The 15,828-nt window shown below is 44.3% G+C and overlaps 1 long non-coding RNA gene across 1 annotated transcript; it reads right to left on the reverse strand.

Annotated features, from left to right (window-relative positions):
* Nucleotides 1-249: 249 nt before the first annotated feature.
* Nucleotides 250-6,038, reverse strand: LOC135572208 (uncharacterized). Its single transcript, XR_010464125.1, has 2 exons — nucleotides 3,396-6,038; nucleotides 250-2,894 (listed from the first exon to the last, which is right to left on the reverse strand). It is a non-coding gene; the product is annotated as an uncharacterized LOC135572208 (long non-coding RNA).
* Nucleotides 6,039-15,828: the final 9,790 nt, after the last annotated feature.

Raw genomic sequence — 15,828 nt, forward strand, 5'->3', positions numbered from 1 at the left:
TGACTGATTTCCTCATATGAACTGTAACTCAGTAAAATCGTTGAAATTGTCACGTGGTGTATATATTTTTGTTCAGCATTTTTGTACATTGTTACAACACTGTACATAGCCATAATATGTCATTTGAAATCTCTATTCCTTTGGAACTTTTGTGAGGGTAATGTTTAGTGTTCAGGTTAATCTATTTCACTTGCTTTGGCAATGTAAACCTGTTTGGAAAACAGAAAGAAAAACACTGCACACTGCTGCTCAAGCTCCCAGGTGATATTTATTTATAACGTTTCGACCCTTGAGAGGAAACTTCTTCAAAGGAAATCTTTCTGGATCGACAGGCTCAACACACTGTCTCCTCTTGACCTTAAAGAGGAGTTTGACTTGAAACCGTTTTTATAGTTTCAATATGCCCCTCACGTAACCAATCTCTTCCTCTCTCGAGCTCTCACTCTCTGGCTTTCTCTCCTCTCGCATCTCTCTCTCTGGCTCTGATTTCAATTCAAAGGGCTTTATTGGCACAGGAGACATGTTTACATATGTGAAGCAAGTACAATAGATAAACAAAAGTGAAATAAACAATCAGAAATTAAACGTAAACATTACTCAGAAAAGTTTGACTTCTCCCTCTCTGATTGCTCTCTCTTATCTCTCGTGTGTTCCTTTCCCTTATTCTCTGTTAATTTAGTCTTTGTTTGAAATCCACAGGCATTCTTTTGAGTCAATTGTGAATTATATTTGCTTTGATACTGAGCTGAAAGGCAATAATTTTGAATGTATGTCCAATAACTCATACACAGACAAAAAATGAATGGTTAGAGTCAGGGGAATAATTCCATACATCGGTGATAAGTACAATAAGCCTACTGACAGATTTTCTGGAAAAGTGGAAATGGTTCCGTTTTGAATTTGGGGCAGCAGGTAGCCTAGTGGTTAGAGCGTTGGGTCAGTAACCAAAAGGTTGCTGGGATCGAATCCTCGTTCTGACAAGGTACAGATCTGTCGTTCTGCTCCTAAACAAGGCAGTTAACCCACTGTTCCCCGGTAGGCTGTAAATGAGAACAAATTAACTGACTTGCCTAGTTAAGTAAATGAGAACAAATTATTAACTGACTTGCCTAGTTAAATAAAAGGTAAATAAAAAAAATAAAAAATGAAGACGAAAGGCCATTTTCAGAGAAATGTCCCTGCAGTGTTTAGGTGTGTGGGAGGTGGGAGGTGAAGCATCATCAAGATGTGGTTTCATTCAGGAGGTCTTGATTAGCAGAAATGCATTTCACACTTTCCATGGATTTCCCGATCTTTAATTAGACAATATGTCATACATTTAGTCACTGCTGATCATTTAGGTCATAATTGATGCCTTTTTGTTGAAGCTCTAAAATATTCCATAGAGAATGATGAGAATAAATGTTTATTTGAAAGGGTCCTTTGACAATATTCCAAAAGCATGTTAATATTACCAAACTGCAATTTTGCAGACAAGATCAATACATAAACTAGTGTATGTTCCAAAACTTCAGCATTCATATAGTTGAATAAGCTAAGATTTCTGAAATCATAATTGTAGAAAATACATTGATCTCTTAAGTTGACCATGAATGTAGTTTCCCTGAAGGCAATGTTGAGTCAGTGGTACTATATTTTCAGCTTTGTCATAGCGAAATAATCTTCCTGCAGTTACCATGTTTGACCTTCCATGTGCGTAGGTGTGTTCATTTGGATTATGCTTGAACACAAATTCTATTGAGGATAATAAAAACAGCACTAACTAGAAAAGGACATGGTGGTGTTAGTACTAGTAGGTAGTGGTGGTGTTAGTACTAGTAGTAGTAGTAGTACTAGTTGTAGTAGTACTAGTAGTAATAATAGTAGTAGTAGTAGTCTTTCTCAGCGACCCAGACAGGCCTTTCCCCTCTGATGCCACTGTGAGGGCGTTGGTGGTGGAGGTGATGCTGGTGCTTTGTGGTTATTCCCTGACTTGTGTAGCTACCAGCTTCAGCGCCCCCTGGACACAGCTGTCAGTGTCAACTTTTACAGCTTCAGGCTTATCTAAAAAGCTCCTTTTGAAGTCGGGGTCAATGAAACAAGCCATGTGGATGACTCTCTTTGCCTTCTCTGTGTATCTGTTGTTAAGGTCTTCTCTCATTATCCTTTTCATCTCCTTGGTCAGGAATGGCTCCGTATCCTTTTCCACCAGAACATCACAGGTGATGTGGTCCAGGACAGGCTTGATGGCTGACAATGTCACTCATGTCTCTGAGGCAAGTGCATCTGTAAACTTTCTCAGAGGTTCAAGGAGCTGGCACAGTTGCTCCATGACACTTATGTCAGCATCTTTGGGCATCAGATGCCATGTTCCTCTTTCCCCAGCCAGTGTCACACAGACCGGCTGCTGTTGGCTGAGGAAACGCTCAAGCATCTTGTGTGTAGATCCCCATCCGGTCACCACATCATGGATCAGAGCCTTCTGTGGCACGTTGAGGGCATCTTGCTTTTCTCACAGTTCTTGCCTTCTCTTCCAGCTCCTTGAGAAGCCGCGGACCAGATGACGGCAGGCCTTGACTGCTGTGTCAACTCTCTGAATTTTCAGAGCCTTTGAGATGGCCAAGTTCAAATTATGGTCAAAACACCCAAGCCACAGATCTGGGAACTCTTCAAAAGCCTTGGTCATGTTTGTTGCGTTTTCTGTGGTTATGCAGACCAGGTCTTTCTTGCTTATCCCCCACTCTTCCAGCATATTCTCAAAGAACTCTCTGATCTTCTGAGCCGAGTGATCTTCTGGGAAGAAATGCGTTTCCAGGCAGTTTGATTCCAGTTGCCAGTCTGGGGTGTGGTAATGGATTGTGTTGACCACCCCCGCTTTCACTGGTCCAGAGGTCAGGGTTTGCTGCACGCCCACTCTGTAAACAAGGGAATAGCAAGTGTATTATTATTATTATTATTATTATTATTATGTGTTGTTACATTATAATTACTCACAGTCCGTCTTGCATTTGAGTATATGCAATGACCCCATGCACAATTTACATAAATACAAATGAGTCTTAAGAAGACAGTGATAGTAATTGCAATGAGCCCAACAATTGACAAATATAGGAGTCTTGTATAGGAGTTTATAGTGTTTCTCCCGTTGGAACACTTTTTCAACCAAGTCGACGACTGCCCGATTTTAAAGGAACAAAATCTGTTGTTTGGGTGACTAAACTACATAACGTGTTATCGTGTGCAATGGGAGAATAGTCTGCAGACACGACACATACAGCAGCAGAACAACGTGCAGTGTTTTAACAAGAGTAGGTAACACTGAAAGCTTCAGTTTACATTATGGACAAGCTATTAGCAAATTAGACAAACCATTCCAAAGTCCCCACATTCATGCATTGAGCTAAAAGTGAACTTACCTTGCATTCGCTGTAAAGTAGAAGGTGGTGGTCACGAAGATGACTCAAGAGATTTGAAGTGTTGCCCCCGTTCGAAGCGTTTTTCTTTCTGTTCTGGAGACAGGGTGACCATCTTCAATTACGTTTCACTCTTGTAAAACCCAAAATACGACCACACTTCAGATTTGGTCCTCTTTAGAAGGCTGAAAAATCTCCAGAGCGCCGTCACCGCCTTCCGCCATGTTCACACACAAAACAAAACCCAGGTTGCATGCTGCGCCTGTATCAGACTGTTGCTAACTTTGGTTGGTGCTGGACAGTATTTACCGTGAGTTTTTCAAACACGGTTTTAATGATAATAAAAATTTGAAAACGGTAATACTAGCCGTCGGGAATTTTACCTAGTTTACAGCTACATTAAAGTAAACCAACGTTTTGGAAATACATAACCAAGTCTAACCAGTTATCAAAGAATGTTATATGCAGTTACATATAACTGTTTGTACTTAAAGGTAACCAGATAGTGACTTCACCCAAGTTGGTCTTTGACCACACTGTGTTGTTACTTCTGTGAGTAAAAATGTATGGTTCTTACCCTTGAACAAAAACAACTACAGCACTTGAAACAAACCAACCTACTTTGCATAAACAAAGAATATAAATCACAAGTTCAAACATCTCTCTCTCATACTTGCAAACGTAAGCAACCATTTAGTGAAATTAGCTCTCCAGCTCAAAATGCATAGCTTTTGCAGCTTGTAACATCAGATGACATGGCTAAAGCCAGACGGTTTGTATTTCTATCTTTATCAAGCAGGGGAAAAATCATTGGAAACACTCTTTAATTTATGCAAGCTGTCTCTAATCAACCATTCAATGTCTGGTTGTGTGTGAGTGTTTGGTGGTGGGGTGGGGGTCACCTAAACCAGCGTAGGGGTAGCATATGAATCTTAATAGCACAAAGCATAATATTTGCCAGGTTATACAATTTGTTGATCAGTGATTCTACACCTGACTTTGCTCAAGCTGATCCTCTCCAACAACCTCGATCCCTGATTATTGGACGTCGTAACAAGGGGGCAATTAAGACAGTTAAAGGGGAGAGACTATTAATACAAGCAGAAAAGAGCACGCCAATACACTGCTGGGACGCTCTGTGCAGACAATATATTCTGCAACTTAGCATCAGATTATAAAACAGGAAGATGGGATAAACAGCCATCTGAAAAGAAAAGAAGAACTATTCTACTTTAGAAGGTTGTGGAAGATGTAGCGATGCAGTCTCACCCTTAACATAACAAGACAACATCAATCAACAACAATATTTCACTACATATTCGTTGTCTGTTCTTAACATATGGGTATGATAGGCAGTTTTATATCAGAAAATGTAGAGGGGAGAAATGTAAACCATTTTCAGAACATAAACGGCTAGCCTGTTTATATAAAAACAAAAAATACCCAACAACTCTGTTAAAGCGCGGTATTTGGAGAGATACTACCTGCTTTGTGGAGGCGGAGCAGTGTGGGAATGACAGTCTGACACCTGAGCAGTTCACTGCCAGTAAATACACTTTATTAGCCAGAATCACTTTAACGTGATCTCCCAGCTCTCCTACAGAATATGTTCCAGTGGATTTCTTTAATATGGAGATCCATTGTACATGTATTCCCCCCAACTGTGCTTCTCCTCTTTACATGTTTGTGAATGCACTCATTTTGGTATCGTAAACTTTTGAGGGGGGTGTTGGCACTGGCAAAATCTCTATCCTCAGCATTTACGTGGATTTCTATAGCTAATGAAAATAGCTACTCTGTTCAAAAATACATGTTCATAGATCAAATGCCTATTATTCCCATATGTTGATAACAGACAACAAATAAGTTCAATAATGTCCTTAAAAATCGTCTAATAATTTGGTGCATTGGGCTAAGCAGGGGTAGGCAACCCTAGATGGTTGCTTATGTTCACAAGTATGGCCCCATTGTCTTTTTCATGGATTGGTAAGTGGGGCTACTCATGTGTGTAAGGGATAGGCTACTATCATGGCTGCCCAATTCCGGTCCTGGAGGTCCGAAACACTTCTGGGTTTTGTTTCTACCTGGTAGTTAATTGCACTCACCTGGTGTCCCAGGTCTGAATTAGGGTCATTTAGGTGGCGGCAATGCACCAATAGGTGCAGTCTGCCATAAAACCTTGAAGATGAACCCTGACAAGTTCTACAGTTACTCTTCTTAAAAATGTGATTTAAAACCTAACCTATGTCCAAAAAGCTAATTGTAGCATCCAATTTTGACTGTGGCATCTGACTATGAAAGCTAGAGGAAACCCAGTACTCAGGGCTCTAAAAAGTGTGTCCGTTTTGGTCCCATACACCAAAATATTTTGCTGTGCAACCTGACATTGTGGGAGCACCATGTGCCTAGAAACATAATCAGCCAGATCAGTTGTAATGATTGGGCTTCGCTGTACTATTGTCTTAGCGTGCCCTACAGATAAAAGCGAGCCTTACTGTCATGGTTGCACCATTACTACAGCAAAAACACATTGTATCTAGCACAAACAGAAGACATGACCCATAATACTGGGGCAATGTTTTTTTCTTCCTATCGTGAATTGGCCATACAGTCATAAACCATTTCGTAGGCTGTTCTAAAACCACATGTTCATTTGTTGACACCTTGTTCAGCCTATGTAGCATCATTAGATGGCTAACAACTTGGTTACTTAATTACCAGTACATCCAAACATGGGGGCATAGAAAGAAAGAAAACATGATATTGATTTCCTGAAGAATCGATCCCATCAGACCATATCAGAGCAATAAACTTGACAGTCTACAATTTCCAATGTAATGCATAGGCAGTGCTGTTAGTCTATGTCGAAACCTGATATTCAACCAATTACAGGTTTTTGTATCAACATTTGAGCTTTTATGATAAACTAAATGTTTTTTAGACTGTTAGATTTAGTTTTTAATGGCACAAAAGTAACTAGAAATTCAAAGACCCAAAATGGCGATATCAATCCATTAAAAAGTATATATTTTTTGATGCTCCTAAAAAAATAAAACTGTGCTCCTACCCATTTTAAGTTGGTAGCGCCAGTGATTTTTTTTATTACATTTAAAGCCCTGCCTGTACTAGACACGGCCAGTCTGCAGGTTATCACAGTTGTCCTGGATGACAATTTCAGACAATATTTAAACAAAATATCTATATATATATATATATCATCTGTTAGGGACTACAAAGGGGTTTTGAGGCTCCCAGTCAGGTCGAGAATGGAAAACATCAGAGGAAGTTCCAGAGGGTGAACGTTTTCATATTGTGGTGGGTGTCTGTCAAATATGACTCGGTGTAGGAGCTCCTTAAGTTTCAAAATGGCATAATATCTGACCAGAGAGCTGTTCGTTCTAAAAAAGATATCTTTCAAATCAAACATTTCTGAAAAAGGCAGTGTTAAAAATGTCGTTTTCCCTTCACCCAGTCTAGCTAACGTTACAGCGAGAGAAAGTGGAATCGGTGACTAGAACCCTTTTTCCTACTCCACTTAGTGGCTGTGTGAAGTGGCCAGTTAAGAAATGTTCCGCATTAGGGTGATTCAAAAAAGGTAATACCAACAGTCTAAATCAATCTGCAATTTGGCTAAATCATTCCTGTTACTCTGAGAAAGCCACATCCACCAAATCAAATGATAAATACCTAACACAAATGTAAAGGGTTTTTACAGGGGAGTATGAATGCGCTCATGGAAACAGGAGCGATACTTCCGAATTTGATGTATTCATGATATTTCCCCACCTTCATCCCTCCTGATACAAATCTAACCATAGCCATCGTGTGTTGGAATGAGGACATGCACAGGGACAGTTATGTGATGATACAGACCAACAAGTGTCAGGTATGAATAGCAAAAGATCACTGAATCTGTACGGGTTTCCCAACTGACTAGGTTTGATAGGGGAAACACCTTTTCCACAGAGCTCATTGTAGGTGTGAAGATGAGTTATGCCATCTGCCATCCTTTCAATTCCTCCCCTATAAGACAACTGGGGAGATTAGAATAGTGGTAATCCATTTGCTCTAAAAATGGAAGGTGAAACTCTACTGAATACATTTTTTTATGCAACATGTAGTGTTCATCCCATGTTCATGAGCTGAAATAAAAAGATCCCAGAAATGTTCCATACGCACAAAAATCATATTTCTTTCCAATTTTGTTTACATCCCTGTTAGTGAGCATTTCTCCTTTGCCAAGATAATCCATCCACCTGACAGGTGTGGCATATCAAGAGACTGTTACAACAGAAGCATCACACAGGTGCACCATGTGCTGGGGACAGTAAAATGTGGGTTTGAGGGAGCGTGCAATAGGCATGCTGACTGCAGGAATGTCCACCAAAGCGGTTGCCAGAGAATTTAATGTTCATTTTTCTACCAGTACATCCAACCGGCCTTACAACCGTAGACCACGTGTAACCACGCCAGCCCAGGATTTCTACATCTGGCTTCACCTGCTGGATCGTCAGACCAGCCACCTGGACAGCCGATGAAACTGAGGAGTATTTCTGTCTAATAATGCCCTTTTGTGGGGAAAAACTCATTCTGATTGGCTGGGCCTGGCAACCCCGTTGGTGGGGCTGCTGCCCAGTCATTTGAAATCCATAGATTAGGGCCTAATGAATTTATTTTAATTTACTGATTTCCTTGTATGAACTGTTATATTTTGTTTGGGATATATTTCATCAATATCTTGACCACATACATAGAATATCAGATTGTCCCAGACCAGGACATTTGATGAGGGTACTGTATTCATCCCAGCGGACATAAAATGTTCTGTTTTGGTGCAAAGACCAAGAACAGATCTTACGGCAGGATATGGGAATATACTGCAGCTCGATATCAGAATACTTTTTTCTCGTCCCAGACCATTTTTCACAATCGTAGTAAAATGTGGAGGTCGGGGTGAGGAACAGGACTTTCTGAACCCTACAATGTGACGGGAGCAGCGACGTCCACATCAATGCCCCTACGGTTCTGCAGACAACACCAAGACAATAATACTTTGACAGGGTTTGTGCAGTGCACTAGCCCAATAGAAACACATTGTGAACAGACATAAAAAATGCTGAGCAGTTTCTCTCAACCAGTAGGGAGGGAATATACATTTTCTAAAATGTCAACCTAAAAACTATTCCGTAGTTTTCACTACTCAAAGTTTCCTTTCTCATATTGCACTCAATTGATAAAATGCTTGTTTTCTGCTAGTCATTCCTACCTGTGTCAATATTCACAATGGTTTTCCCCTCATTCAAATTGCATAAGTCAATTGAAAATACAATTATGAAGTGTAAGGGCTTCTATCGAGTTTAAAACAGGGCTTTATGAAATACATTTGATTGAATCACCCAGCATCACATGAATATTTAAATCACTTTTATATTATCAGTGTTACCCATCTAAAGATGTTAGGATTTGTATTATCTTGCAGTCCATTGCCGCCAATAATTGGGCAGAGGCCCAGACCGCATAGACCATCCATGTGGTTGTAAGGTCAAGACCTAGAAATCATCTCAGCGACACACAGTGAGAAAGAGCGAGACACACACACACACGAGAGAGAGAGAGAGAGAGTGAGACACACAGCAAGAGAGAGAGAGTGAGACACACACACAGCGAGAGAGACACACAGAGAGAGAGAGAGAAAAGCAAGACATACACACAGCGAGAGAGAGCGAGAGAGACACACAGAGAGAGAGAGAGAAAGCGAGACACACACACACAGCGAGAGACACACACACACACAGCGAGAGAGCGCGAGACACACACACACAGCAAGAGAGAGAAGAGAGCGAGAGCGCGAGACACACACACAGCAAGAGAGAGAGCGAGACACACACATCGAGAGAGCGCGAGACACACACAGCGAGAGAGAGAGAACGCGAGACACACAGAGCGCGAGGCACACACAGCGCGAGAGAGAGAGAGCGCGAGACACACACAGCGCGAGAGAGAGAGAGCGAGACACACATAGCAAGAGAGAGAGAGAGCGAAACACACACAGCGAGAGAGAGAGAGACACACAGCGAGAGAGAGAGAGACACACACAGTGAGAGAGAGAGACACACACAGTGAGAGAGAGAGACACACACGGAGAGAGAGACACACACAGCGAGAGAGAGAGACACACACAGTGAGAGAGAGAGAGACACACACAGCGAGAGAGAGAGAGACACACAGCGAGAGAGAGAGACACACAGCGAGAGAGAGAGAGAGACACACACAGCGAGAGAGAGAGAGCGGCACACACAGCGAGAGAGAGAGAGCGGCACACACAGCGAGAGAGAGACACACACAGTGAGAGAGAGAGACACACACAGCGAGAGAGAGAGAGAGAGACACACACAGCGAGAGAGAGAGAGACACACACAGCGAGAGAGAGAGAGACACACACAGCGAGAGAGAGAGAGAGACACACACAGCGAGAGAGAGAGAGCGGCACACACAGCGAGAGAGAGAGAGAGACACAGCGAGAGAGAGAGACACACACAGAGAGAGAGAGAGAGCGAAACACACACAGCGAGAGAGAGAGAGTGGCACACACAGCGAGAGAGAGAGAGACACAGCGAGAGAGAGAGAGAGAGAGACACACACAGTGAGAGAGAGAGACACACACAGTGAGAGAGAGAGAGACACACACAGTGAGAGAGAGAGAGAGCGAAACACACACAGCGAGAGAGAGAGAGACACAGCGAGAGAGACACACACAGTGAGAGAGACACAGTGAGACACACACAGTGAGAGAGAGCGAAACACACACAGCGAGAGAGAGAGAGAGCGAGACACACATAGCAAGAGAGAGAGAGAGCGAAACACACACAGCGAGAGAGAGAGAGACACACACAGCGAGAGAGAGAGAGACACACACAGTGAGAGAGAGAGACACACACAGCAGAGAGAGAGAGAGACACACACAGCGAGAGAGAGAGACACACACAGTGAGAGAGAGAGAGACACACACAGTGAGAGAGAGAGAGACACACACAGTGAGAGAGAGAGAGACACACACAGCGAGAGAGAGAGAGCGGCACACACAGCGAGAGAGCGGCACACACAGCGAGAGAGAGAGAGAGACACAGCGAGAGAGAGAGAGACACACACAGTGAGAGAGAGAGAGACACACACAGCGAGAGAGAGAGAGAGACACACACAGCGAGAGAGAGAGAGGGCACACACAGCGAGAGAGAGAGCGGCACACACAGCGAGAGAGAGACACACACAGTGAGAGAGAGACACACACAGCGAGAGAGAGAGAGACACACACAGCGAGAGAGAGAGAGACACACACAGCGAGAGAGAGAGAGACACACACAGTGAGAGAGAGAGAGACACACACAGCGAGAGAGAGAGAGCGGCACACACAGCGAGAGAGAGAGAGAGACACAGCGAGAGAGAGACACACACAGAGAGAGAGAGAGAGCGAAACACATACAGCGAGAGAGAGAGAGTGGCACACACAGCGAGAGAGAGAGAGACACAGCGAGAGAGAGAGAGAGAGAGACACACACAGTGAGAGAGAGACACACACAGTGAGAGAGAGAGAGACACACACAGTGAGAGAGAGAGAGAGAGCGAAACACACACAGCGAGAGAGAGAGAGACACAGCGAGAGAGACACACACAGTGAGAGAGACACAGTGAGACACACACAGTGAGAGAGAGAGAGAACACACACAGCGAGAGAGAGAGAGAGCGAAACACACACAGCGAGAGAGAGAGAGAGAGCGAAACACACAGCGAGAGAGAGAGCGAAACACACACAGCGAGAGAGAGAGAGCGAAACACACACAGTGAGAGAGAGAGAGAGCGGCACACACAGCGAGAGAGAGAGAGACACAGCAAGAGAGAGAGACACAGCGAGAGAGAGAGAGTGGCACACACAGCGAGAGAGAGAGACACACACAGTGAGAGAGAGAGAGAGACACAGCGAGAGAGAGAGAGAGAGCGAAACACACACAGCGAGAGAGAGAGACACACACAGTGAGAGAGAGAGACACACACAGTGAGAGAGAGAGAGAGCGAAACACACACAGCGAGAGAGAGAGAGAGAGACACAGCGAGAGAGACACACACAGTGAGAGAGAGAGAGAGCGAAACACACAGCGAGAGAGAGAGAGCGGCACACACAGCGAGAGAGAGAGAGACACAGCGAGAGAGACACACACAGTGAGAGAGAGAGAGCGAAACACACACAGCGAGAGAGAGAGAGAGACACACACAGCGAGAGAGAGAGACACACACAGCGAGAGAGAGAGAGCGGCACACACAGAGAGAGAGAGAGAGAGAGACACACACAGCGAGAGAGAGAGAGACACAGCGAGAGAGAGAGACACACACAGTGAGAGAGAGAGAGACACAGCGAGAGAGAGAGAGACACACACAGCGAGAGAGAGAGAGCGGCACACACAGCGAGAGAGAGAGACACAGCGAGAGAGAGAGACACACACAGTGAGAGAGAGAGAGAGCGAGACACACACCCACGGCGAGAGAGAGAGCGCGAAACTCACACAGCGAGAGAAAGAGAGCGAGACACACACACACACACACAGCAAGAGAGAGAGCGCGAGAGACACACACACAGCAAGAGAGAGAGCGCGAGAGACACACACACAGCGAGAGAGAGCGCGAGAGACACACACACAGCGAGAGAGAGAGAGAGAGAGAGAGACACACACACAGCGAGAGAGAGAGAGAGAGAGACACACACACAGCGAGAGAGAGAGAGTGCGAGACACACACACAGCGAGAGAGAGAGTGCGACACACACACACAGCAAGAGAGAGAGAGTGCGAGACACACACACACACAGCAAGAGAGAGAGCGCGAGACACACACACACACAGCAAGAGAGAGAGCGCGAGAGACACACACACAGCAAGAGAGAGAGCGCGAGAGACACACACACAGCAAGAGAGAGAGAGAGCACGAGAGACACACACACACAGCGAGAGAGAGAGAGAGAGAGACACACACACAGCGAGAGAGAGAGAGAGAGACACACACACAGCGAGAGAGAGAGAGTGAGACACACACACAGCGAGAGAGAGAGAGAGAGAGACACACACACAGCGAGAGAGAGTGCGAGACACACACACAGCGAGAGAGTGTGAGACACACACACAGCAAGAGAGAGAGAGCGAGACACACAGCAAGAGAGAGAGAGAGCGAGAGACACACACACAGCGAGAGAGAGAGAGCGAGACACACAGCGAGAGAGAGAGAGAGAGACACACACACACAGCGAGAGAGCGAGACACACAGCGAGAGAGAGCGAGAGACACACACACACACACAGCGAGAGAGAGAGACACACACAGCGAGAGAGAGTGCGAGACACACACACAGCAAGAGAGAGAGAGAGACACACACACAGCGAGAGAGAGCGAGACACACACAGAGCGAGAGAGAGAGCGAGACACACAGCAAGGGTGAGAGCGAGACACACACACACACACAGCGAGAGATAGACACACACACACACATCCTTGCCAAGACTCTCAAGGGCGTTGCTTTAAACCGCAGCCCAACCTCTCCACCCAGGAACAGCGGAGCAATCTCCCCCACCCTCCGAAATCACTGAGACAACACCCCGGACCAGCACCAATGGACCCCCCCAGCCACGGCCACAGCACCACCAACCTCAATGCCCACCACAGCCAGAGCAGCATAGACCACCCCAGCTTCAGACAAGGCCTACCACCCCCAACGCAGACCCACACTTGGAGGAGCCACAGCCCGGCAGGCAGAGCTACGCACAGGCTGTGAGAGGAGCAACTGGCCCAGCCCCCACCAACCAAATGAGTGACATTAAACACAGGCTGAGTCTGCTATGCTCACGTGATAGGCCGAGGGTCATGGTAAGATGAGCACAAGAACTCCACCCTCACACTACATCCACCCAAGTAGCATAACACAAATGACATCTTAAATTATAAACAAATTATATTTGCACAATAAAGAGTTTACGTTTATTGAAAAATCCTATTTCATTAGTTCTTGTTGGATTGTGGGTGTTTGTCCCATTTTGAAGGTAAAGAAAAAACAGTTATGAAATCTTTTAACGTTGCATGTTGGAATTTCGAAGGATTGAAGTCCTCTGCTTTTGGGCTAAAGAGCAGAAACTCTAGACTTCCTGAAAGAAATTGCTGATGTTGATGTTGTGGTACTACAGGAAACATGGTGCAGAGGTGATGTTTCCACTGGCTGTCCACTAGGTTATAGGGAGATAATCATACCATCCACTGGCTGTCCACTAGGTTATAGGGAGATAATCATACCATCCACTGGCTGTCCACTAGGTTATAGGGAGATAATCATACCATCCACTGGCTGTCCACTAGGTTATAGGGAGATAATCATACCATCCACTGGCTGTCCACTAGGTTATAGGGAGATAATCATACCATCCACTGGCTGTCCACTAGGTTATAGGGAGATAATCATACCATCCACTAAATGAAAAGGAATCACACAGGGCAGAGACTCGGGGGAAATGCTAATATGGTATAAATCTGACCTAACTCATTCAATCGAATTGATCAGAACAGGAAAACTATTTATCTGGTAAAAATCAACAAGGAGGCTATCTTATCAGATAAAAACGTCTTCCTCTGCGCCTCATACATTCCCCCCTCAGAGTCACCCTACTTCAATGAAGAGAGTTTCTCCATTCTAGAGGGAGAGAGGAGTCACTTTCAGGCCCAAGGCAACGTACTGGTCTGTGGAGACCTGAATGCTAGAACAGCAAAATAACCAGACACTATTAACAGTCATGGAGATAAACACCTACCAGGAAGCAAACAACCTTTCCCCCCCCCCCCAGAAACAACTATGACAAAGTGAAAAACTAAAATGGAGCACAGCTCCTGAAGCTCTGTTGAACACTGGGTCTGTACATAGTCAATGGTAGGCTGAGAGGGGACTCTTTTGGTAGGTACACCTACAGCTCATCCCTTGGCAGCAGCACTGTAGACAACTTCCTCACCGACCTAGACCCTGAGTCTCTCAGAGCCTTCACAGTCAGCCCACTGACACCCCTATCAGACCACAGTATATCTGAGAAGAGCGGAACCCAGCCATGAAGCATCACGGCCCGATAAATGACATGGTACTAAACAGGCCTATAGATGGAGTGCAAACAGTACAGACATCTACCAAAAAGCAATTAGTAGCCAAAAAATACAATCTCTCCTGGACAACGGTTTAGCCTTAACATTCTCCTACAGCAATGAAGGTGTAAACTTGGCCGTTTGGAACAAACTTTATATTTGACAAATTAGCCTCCTAATCTAAAGAAACATAAGAGAAAACCAAAAAGAACAGATCAAGAAAAATGGTTTGATAATGATTGCAAAAATCTAAGAAAATCATTGAGAAATATATCTAATCAAAAACACAGAGAACCAGACAACAAAAATAAACTCCTTCAATATGGGGAAACAATACAAACACACCCTAAGAACAACACAGGAACAGCACATTAGAAATCAACTGGATGGAATTGAGGAATCCATAGAATCAAACCACTTCTTGGAGAATTGGAATAAATTAAACAAACCATTTTGGATAGGAATTGGCTATCCAAAATGGGGATATGTGGAGAAATCACTTTGCAAACCTCTATAGCAGTGGTTCTTAACCTTGTTGGAGGTACTGAACCCCACCAGTTTCATATGCGCATTCACCGAACCCTGATTTTTTTCAAATTCAAATCTATTTTACTGGTGCACAAAATTAACCGTGCATCAACATCACTGTGTTCAAAGAACAAAATCATCAAAACATGATTTTCACACAAAAACAAAAACATAATAATGAATATTTACTGCGAATCAGTTTGACTTCTGCTGTTGCCTTTCAGAGACCAGTTCAGAAATGTGCGGCTTCACCTTGGCAAGTGCCACTCTCATGTCATTTTCGCAACAAAGTCTGTTCCTTTTCTTCATTTTTATGTCCATCCTCAAAGGATTGCTCGCAAAGATATGTTGTTACAAACGGTATGAAAATCTCCAGAGCTTTCTTAGCAATAACAGGGTACGTTACCATTTGTTGATACCAAAACGTTGAAATCGTTGTTGTTCTGAAGAGTTGCTGTTGAACCTGGCTCTGCTGAATTTCAATGATTTCATCGAAGTATTCATCATTGACATCTGTTGTCTCAACACTAAACGTGAACGGCTGTCTCACCCATGCTGGATATGACTCTCTTGTAGGGAAGTATCCGTGGAGAGACTTTGCAAGCTCATCTAAGTGCGTGGCAATTGCTTGCTTCAGTTCCGCGGGTACAGAAATGTCTCCGATTCCAGATACATCTTCAATCTTACTTACACAGTCGTCCAGCAGGGGAAAGTTTGCGAAGTTATCGTTCTCTGTTCGTCGTTTCCATAAC

This window comes from Oncorhynchus nerka, linkage group LG6 (assembly GCF_034236695.1).
Source record: "Oncorhynchus nerka isolate Pitt River linkage group LG6, Oner_Uvic_2.0, whole genome shotgun sequence".
Classification (NCBI taxonomy): Eukaryota; Metazoa; Chordata; class Actinopteri; order Salmoniformes; family Salmonidae; genus Oncorhynchus; species Oncorhynchus nerka.